At 42.7% G+C, this 8132-nt stretch overlaps 1 protein-coding gene across 4 annotated transcripts in view; it reads right to left on the reverse strand.

The window, feature by feature from the left end:
* Positions 1-8132, reverse strand: part of Rcbtb1 (RCC1 and BTB domain containing protein 1) — a 47274-nt gene extending 39142 nt beyond the window's left edge. For all 4 annotated transcript variants that reach the window (XM_059273551.1, XM_059273550.1, XM_059273548.1 and 1 more), the window contains exon 1: positions 8026-8132. The gene's annotated coding sequence lies outside the window, so the exon portion shown is untranslated. The remainder of the gene's footprint in view (positions 1-8025) is intronic.

Below are 8132 nucleotides of genomic sequence, written 5' to 3' on the forward strand. Positions count from 1 at the left end.
AGCTTCTTGTTAGCTAGCTCTTATAACTTAACTCAACCCATTTCTATTAATTTATGTATTGCCATGTGTTCCTTGGCTTTACCTGGGTCCCGTTACATGTTGCTCCTTGGACAGTGGGCTGGTGTTCCCCACCCTGCCCTTTTTGTCCTCTCTCTCTCTTTTGGATTTCTCGCCTGGCTCCATCCTGCCCTGCCATAGGCCAATGCAGCTTTGTTTATTATCTAATGGGAGCCACACATATTCACAGCATACAGAAAGACATCCCACAGCAGTATTATGTTTTAGTCTTCAATCCTTTAAGAATTTTAAGATTTATTCCTGTCTTAGGTTTACAACCTAGAATAGACTTTTTAGACAACAATCTATAAAGTTGAGAGTTGGGGGCAAGTGGTAAAGTGATCGTTATGCTTGTTGAACGACAGACTTCGGCTCAAAAAATAAGAAGCAGAGTAATGCAGGAAGATACCCAAAATTCATCTCTGGCTTCCAAATGCACACGCACACACACCAGAACACACATAACACAAATCTATCATTTAAAAATTGCATTACCAATATTATTGTATGTAGTTTGTGCTGTGTGGGGGTGCACGTGTGAAAGGGAGTCAGAGGAGAACTTTGTGGGACTGCTTCTCTCATTCTTTCTTGAGTTCCAAGGATCGAATCTGGGTCACCAGGCTTGCACAGGAAGTGCTTCACCTGCAGAGCCATTGCCATGACCCTAAAATCTCTAAAATTAGGTAAAACATTTGTAAAACAAAAATGTACAAGGTAGGAATAGAAATCTGGGCATTGTAGCGTATGCCTATAATCTCAGCACTCAGGAGCCTGGAGATGGAGGACTGAAAGTGGAAAAAAATTAAATAAATAAGTGGGACTGTAAGACGGCACAGCCACTAAGAAGTATAGTACGGCAGTTCTTCAAACAAATGAAGTATGATCTAACAATTTCACTTCTAGTAGAGCCAAAAGAATTAAAAGCACAAACTCAGCTGTGTAGCAGTGGACAAGCAATGTTATCCGACAGGCAAACAGTTAAATAAAATGTGACCTACCCATACACTCCACCTTAGGGAAGAAATTCGGAACATGCTGCAGCAATGATGAACTCTGAAGTTACTGTGCTGCTGTGAAACAGGCTAATCACACAGGGCAAATACAGGATTCCACTGTGAGGTACCGAGAATACTCAAAACAGGAGGCAGAGGCAGAGGCAGGAGGAACTCTGTGAGTTCAAGGCCAGCCTGGTCTAAATAGTAAGTTCCATGCCAGCCAGGGATACATAGGGAGACCCTGTTTCAAAAACAAACAAATAAAAGAATAAAAGAAAGTATAATGGTTGCCAAGGACTGAGCACCAGAGGAAATAGGAGGAATGGTTATTGTTCCATGGGTACAGTTTTAATTTGAGATGATAAAGTTCTAGAGATGAATGAAGGGGTAACTGAAGAAAATGATCAATGTATTTAATGCCACTAGACATTTACAAATGTTAAAAATGATACAGAGCTGGAGAGAGGGCTCAAAAATTAGGAGCACTAGCTGCTTTTGCAGAAGATCAGGGTTTGGTTCCCAGCACCCACATGGAGGCTCACAACTACTGGTAAACCTAGGTCCAGAAGATCTGGAGTACAGGCACCAGGCACACACGTACATACATGTAGGCAAAATATTCATATACATAAAATTAATTCTTAAAAAATAAAAATGTTTAAAATGTAAACTTAATGCTACATATATTTTACCATAATTTTTAAAAATCCAGTAATTTGATGGGCTGAGATATAGCTCACTTGCTCAAGAGTGCTTGTCTGGGCCGGGCGGTGGTGGCGCACGCCTTTAATCCCAGCACTCGGGAGGCAGAGCCAGGCGGATCTCTGTGAGTTCGAGGCCAGCCTGGTCTCCAAAGCGAGTTCCAGGAAAGGCACAAAGCTACACAGAGAAACCCTGTCTCGAAAAACCAAAAGAGTGCTTGTCTGGCACGCACAAAAGCATGGGTCCAATAGGAGCACCACATAAAGCCAGGCATGGTAACACGCACATGTAATCTCAGCACCCCCTATTCCAGAGGTAGAGGCAGGAAGATCACAAGTTCAAGGTTCTCCTTGGGTTACAGAGTGAGTCTGACACTAGCCTGGGAGACTTGAATCCCTGCATTAAGAAAAATCCAAGCAATAATAGGCTTACATCAATCCTTCAGTAAATTCAAGGATATGTTATTAAAATTAAACACAAGGTTTCAATCCTAAAAAAATTCATCTGCTAAAGTACAATTATACTTCATTATTCTATATTTTGAATGTTAAATACAGATTAGAGACAAATTCAATAGAACATTTCTAAAAGAAATAGCTTCTTAGACTTTTTCAGAAGAAAAGCCTTTTCTGGCACATACAGCAATACAACTAGACCCAATGAAATTACAAAGGTGATAAGTCTTCTCAGGGCTCGACTGATAATCACAACCACGAGGGCTAATTATATGTCCATCACATTCAATAGCTGTTTGTGTAGTGCTTAATTAAGACAGTAATTTTTCCTACTTTTCTTAACCTGTGTTTTTTTCTAGGAAATGCTTTCTCACCAACAGCATTAACATGTTCAGCCTGAATTAGCTTTTATTTTTTTGGTTATAATAAACAATGGGAAGAAGAGACTAGTGACGAGCGGAGGTAGAAGAGTTTGGACACCTCTCACCCACTTGGTTCTTTGGCACTGAAGACAGACCCTGCCCTGTCTCTGTCCATTAGCATTGCAGATCAATAACCCATTTCCCACCACGGCTTTTCCTAGCTATGGTGCCGGCTCTCAGAGAGCCTGTGGCATACAGAGGAAAGATTATGTTTTATATTCTCGAAAGTAAATTCAGGTAATACAAACGCAGACCTTCCAAATTTAGAAATCTACATTTAGAATTAGATGGCTGAAGGGGCAGTGAACCAATCCTCTGAGTCCTCTTAAGAGCCCATTTATTTTATTTCCCCCTAGGAATCAAGTATTAAGGCAAGATGGGGAAAAATTTTATTTTGTTGACCTGGCAAAAACATATTTGAATGTTACAGAGTTTGAAAAACAGGAAATTGAGATAAATAGTATAGAAAGTTTGTTTTTGATGAAATAATAGTCTTAATATTTAAAAATACTAAGAATTTATGGCTGACCTATAAGTGTATGTCTTTCATAGACCTCAGGGCTCCTCTCTGACTAACCAGAACGTATCTGGGACAAAGGGAATGATGTCACCAACAGGACTTCTCCCTCTGAACAGCTCTTCTGCTGACTTGAAAGCTACTAAAGGAAAAGAGAATAAGGAAAGCAACTCTTTGAAGCCAGCCAGCACCAAAATTCTACCCAGTCTGATGTGATCTGGAGAGCAGGAAGGAGTCTGCGACATTCTCCAGCATGGCCATAGCTGGCCGGTGAAAACACAGGACTCCAGAGGCTGAATAGTCCCAGCATTTGCTTGATAGCCAGACTTATACTATTAGAAGCCGCAATGTCAATTACACAAGACCTCTAAATTTCAAACTGCATTTAATTAAGCACTTAGATACATGCTAAGTCCAACAGCAATGTCTCTATTTTATAAACGGAATGGGACATGATTTTTGTTATCAATTTAAGAAGTTAAGCTGTCTCAGAACTCAGCTTTTTGTGTAGTTCATGAGCTACTGATAAAGTCGAAGATGCCTCACAAAAAAACCCAAACAAAATAATAATGCGAACCAAATGAATAGTATAGCTAACTAATTCCTCTACAATTACCCTAGATACTGATAATGTTAAGGACACTGTAAAGAGCAAAACAATCATGGCCGATGCCCTCTGAAGGTCAAAAGGCCTGATAGGGATTCTGATACCAAGTGGAAACCTTAAATGCAAAAAGCATACTGGGCTGAGCAAATGATGGAAGACAGCATGCAAATCCATGATCCATGCGACACAATCATGTGCTAAATCTGCAAAATAGTGACAATTGTTGAAAATTATTACAGAAAAGCTGTCATATGACATTTTTGAGGTCAAATGCTTAGTGTTCTAGCAATGATAAAGTATACACACTTCCTTAGGAAAAAACCATCACATTCTCTCCAGAGCAAGCCTCTTTAGCTTCCTTCCTTTCCTGTCAGCCTTGTGCACAGTGGGATGACAAGAATGTGCCACCCTGCCCAGCTCTAAGTGCCCATCTGTGCATAAAGATTTAACAATATGGTCACTGTCTCCATTTCCTAGTTCACTGTATCTGTATTCTAGGAAAACTTTCAAATAAAAGGGTTCTAGGGTTTGGGGCAAACTTTCTGGGAGTATAACCTTGCAATTATCATCCATCCATGTTACAACGTAAGATCAAGAAATCCTTTGGCTTACTGTAGAGCCAAGTGTTACCTGTAGCAACTTCCTCCATACCTATTCTGTCGGGGTTTGGGATACCGAGAGGCTATCCCTCCTGATTAGACACTTAGTGCGATGCCCAGGTCCAGATGAGCCTCTAAGATAGACCAGCCTCAAACCTTTCAGAACAAAAACACACCTTAAAACTTCTCTTTGCCTTCAATGTTATAAGGGCTACAAATAAAATGTAATTTCACAATTTTGCTGAGCACTAATTCTATCGCTGCCCCAGCTGCAAGAACAGCTTACAGAACTGGAAGAATAGAAGGCAGAGCAGGCCCCGAATCTGGACAAGACTCGACATCTGTGAATACAGCAGCATTCTCTCTTCACCAGGCACAGCTAAGGCCGCCTGTACAGATGTCACTGAAGATCACCTTCATTTAAAGGCAGCATGACACTGCCCTAGAATTTCCCAACACTGACAATGTCCACATTCTGCATAATTGGTGTGTTAAACTCATTATTTGTTTAAGACCAGAATGGAAGGTTCTATAGCTGTCCTTCCCTAACAGGCAGAAATGACTGGACTTGAAGCATAGCCTGCAGTAACGGCCCCTGGAAGCATTTCTTCAGCCGTCACCCTAGGGGCTGCTCTCATTTCACTGCCCAGAAATTTCTGGCAATTCTAGGGCAGAGACTCTGACAGCTCATTGTCAAGTGAAGAAATAATACTGAAATCATGTGCTCTGGTTGGAAAACAAACCACCCAAGTGGCTATAGGGTTAGCAGGAGAAAACACATCCTGTGAGGTGGATTATGATAAAGGATACTTTTCTTTAATTCCAGTACTCAGGAGGCACAGGCAGAGGATCTCTATGAGTTCAAGGCCAGCCTGGTCTACATAGCCAGTTCCAGGCCAGCCAAGGCTACACGGTGAGACCTTGTCCTAAAAACAAACAAAACAAACAAAGCAGGTGAGGCAGAGCCCAAAAACTGGAAACCACAGTTTGTAGATTCTACAGTCTAGAGGTAGGTTCTGATCTCAGAATTTTCTTCTCCAGGAAAGAGTTTTCTCTTTCTGTTATTTTTTTTTTTAAGCTCTAGCCTAAAATGGAACTGGAAGCTGCTCAGAGGATTTTTCTCAAAGGTAGAGACAAAAGTACCCCTAAGAAAACTAATACTTTGCTCAAAGTCCTGTGACAAACACTTCAGAAATGAGTTTGCTTAAGATTCCTTCTCCCATATGTGTTCATGGAAGATCTAACATTTTTTGAAAACAAGGATTTAAACTACACGCACGATGCTAAACGTCATCAAATGACAATCTACAGGGGACTCACACGTTCATCATTCGGATAATACAGAGAGTTAATGTGAAACCAGTGACAATAACCACATCAGTAGCCAACGACACAGAAGAAAACTAGTTTTTATATTCAGCCAGTTACCATCTTCACTTTAATTCAGTATATTTCTATGTGTTATGGAGTAAGATTTAAAGATTTATCACCAAAGCCTGCTACTAGACATGTTGACAACAGTTTTGTGCTCAGGGTTTAAATCTTGGGACTCAGTTATACGTGGCCTAGACTGATACCAAGGGTTTTAAGGTACAACAGATTATGTTGTTTCAATGATCTATTTTTTAAACAGGGTCTCACTTGACAGCTCACGGCAGCCTTGAACTCAAGATCCTCTCTCAACCTCAGAAGTGCTCTTGGCAAGTAATTTACCAGCCATGAGGTGGCCAAGGGATTTCCTTCACCAGAGTGAAAGCTGAAGCCGCCATGCCTCTTTAGAGCCATACCCAGAACTGGTGGAACACTCTTCAAGGGCCTGCCTAGATTCAAATGAAGCGGAGAAAACCACCTCCACCTGCTGAGGAGAGAAGCGGGCAGTGAGGCTGCGCTAGGGACCTCCGGAAGGAAATTCCCACAGATTTAAGTGATGGTGCTGAGTCGCCTCCACCACGCTGAATCCAGGATTGACCGATCTTGGGAAAGGACACTTCATCTCCACAACCATAACTTTTTCTAGTGCATCACAAAGTTATTCCAGCCAACTGCTGGACACTTGGAACGCTTACCTCTGCAAACAACGGACTCCCCTAACACTCCAGAGAAGGTTCCAGAAAAGGCCTCCCTGAACGAACTCCGGCACTTCCTGGAGTCATTTCACACCTTACCATCTACGACTACGGGAGCATGAGAATGATCATATTTTTAAGAGTATATCTACTACCCCGAAACACAAAAGCAGTCTAGTTATTTGAACTGCTATTCAAACTATCTAAATTCTAGAGTCAAGTAGAACTTCGGCAGCTTCCATCCCCAAATATTTGCTAGTGGCTTTCTCTGACAATCTGAAATCTATGTGAACTCTGCAACTCCCCAAATTTCCGAAGTAAATAGAACTCACACCCCCAAATACGAAATGTCTTCTCTAGGTAGTAAATTACAAATTATGTACATTCTTCTTTATATTTATTAACATTTTCTAAAGTTTCCTCCATTCTCTGCTTGGAAACTTTTTACAAACTGTACACTGTGGCCTAGATATACTTGAAAACTTTAAAATTGAGTCCATATTGTGAGTCAAATGCATAGTAGATAATTAACTGACATATTAGGAAATCTATTCGAGTTCAAGTGAAGCAATTCTCATCACATTCCTCAATACATAGAAGGTAATGTAACACTTTAAGAATTTAACCATAAAACCTAGTAAGAGGGAAAAGGTGTCTCAATGTCTTGGATGGCCTCTAGACTCACGAAAGGCCCAAGCCTTGTTTCCTATGCTTCTTTAAAGTACCGGATACAGAAGGAGCCTTTCAATTTCATGAGGCACTCAATTAAAAAATCTTAAAAAACAAGACAAATTTTAACCTACAAGCTCCAAAGCTTTGGTTTTTCTATATATTTTCTGAGATTCGTGTTACTTAACCCTTTGGATCATAAGCCATAAAAGCCACTTGCAGAAGAAACACTTCAAAGATTAACACATCACTTCTTCCTCAATAGGCACAAATTAAGAGGGGAAAGAAAAGGACCGGCCCAGAAGTACTAATAAATTCACTGGTATTCACACAATAGATTAAAAGCCAGTCCCCATGAGAAGAGAAGCTAAATACAGTTGTGATTTACGTTGAAGTTAGAATTTAAAGCATACTCTAAACTCCCGTCTGGGTCCAAGCATCTTCTCATGCCTGCCAGCATTCTTGCTTTTGATGCTATCCCCGCTACAACACACAGCAGTCTCAGGACCTCAGATTTTTGCCTCCTGACTAGCTTTAGTCCTCGTAACAACAACAGGGCAAAGGCAGGGGAGATCATGAGTGGTTGTTTTTTTTTTAAAAGCGAGATGTATTGTCTCGTAAAACTGCAAACCTCAGCTTCTCCGCTCTGCAGCCGACAGCTTCCCACCGCTAACCTGCGTGCCTCGATGGTCCCCGCCAGGAGGGCAGGCAGCGTCTAGCAGGGGCAGGCCGCGGGCAACGCCATTTGCTCCGCTCACCGCACACCTGGCTCAAGTCCCCGCAGCCCCGAATCTCGGCGTGTGGAGTCCGCGGAGCGCGCCCGGTGCCCGCGGCCCTCGGAGGCGGCCGATGCGCGGACCCCGCCGCAGCCTAGCCAGGCCCCGCCAGCCCGTCCGTCCGTCCGCCCGCCCGCCCAGCCGCCCCGCACCGCTCTACCTGCCAGGCCGCTCCGCCGGGCCCACGCTCCGCCAGCCCCTTAGCGCCGCCGCCGCCGCCGCCTCCGCCGCCGGCTCCGCCCGCAGCCCGGGTGCGAGCGCAAGCGC

This window comes from Peromyscus eremicus, chromosome 9 (genome assembly GCF_949786415.1).
Source record: "Peromyscus eremicus chromosome 9, PerEre_H2_v1, whole genome shotgun sequence".
NCBI lineage: Eukaryota > Metazoa > Chordata > Mammalia > Rodentia > Cricetidae > Peromyscus > Peromyscus eremicus.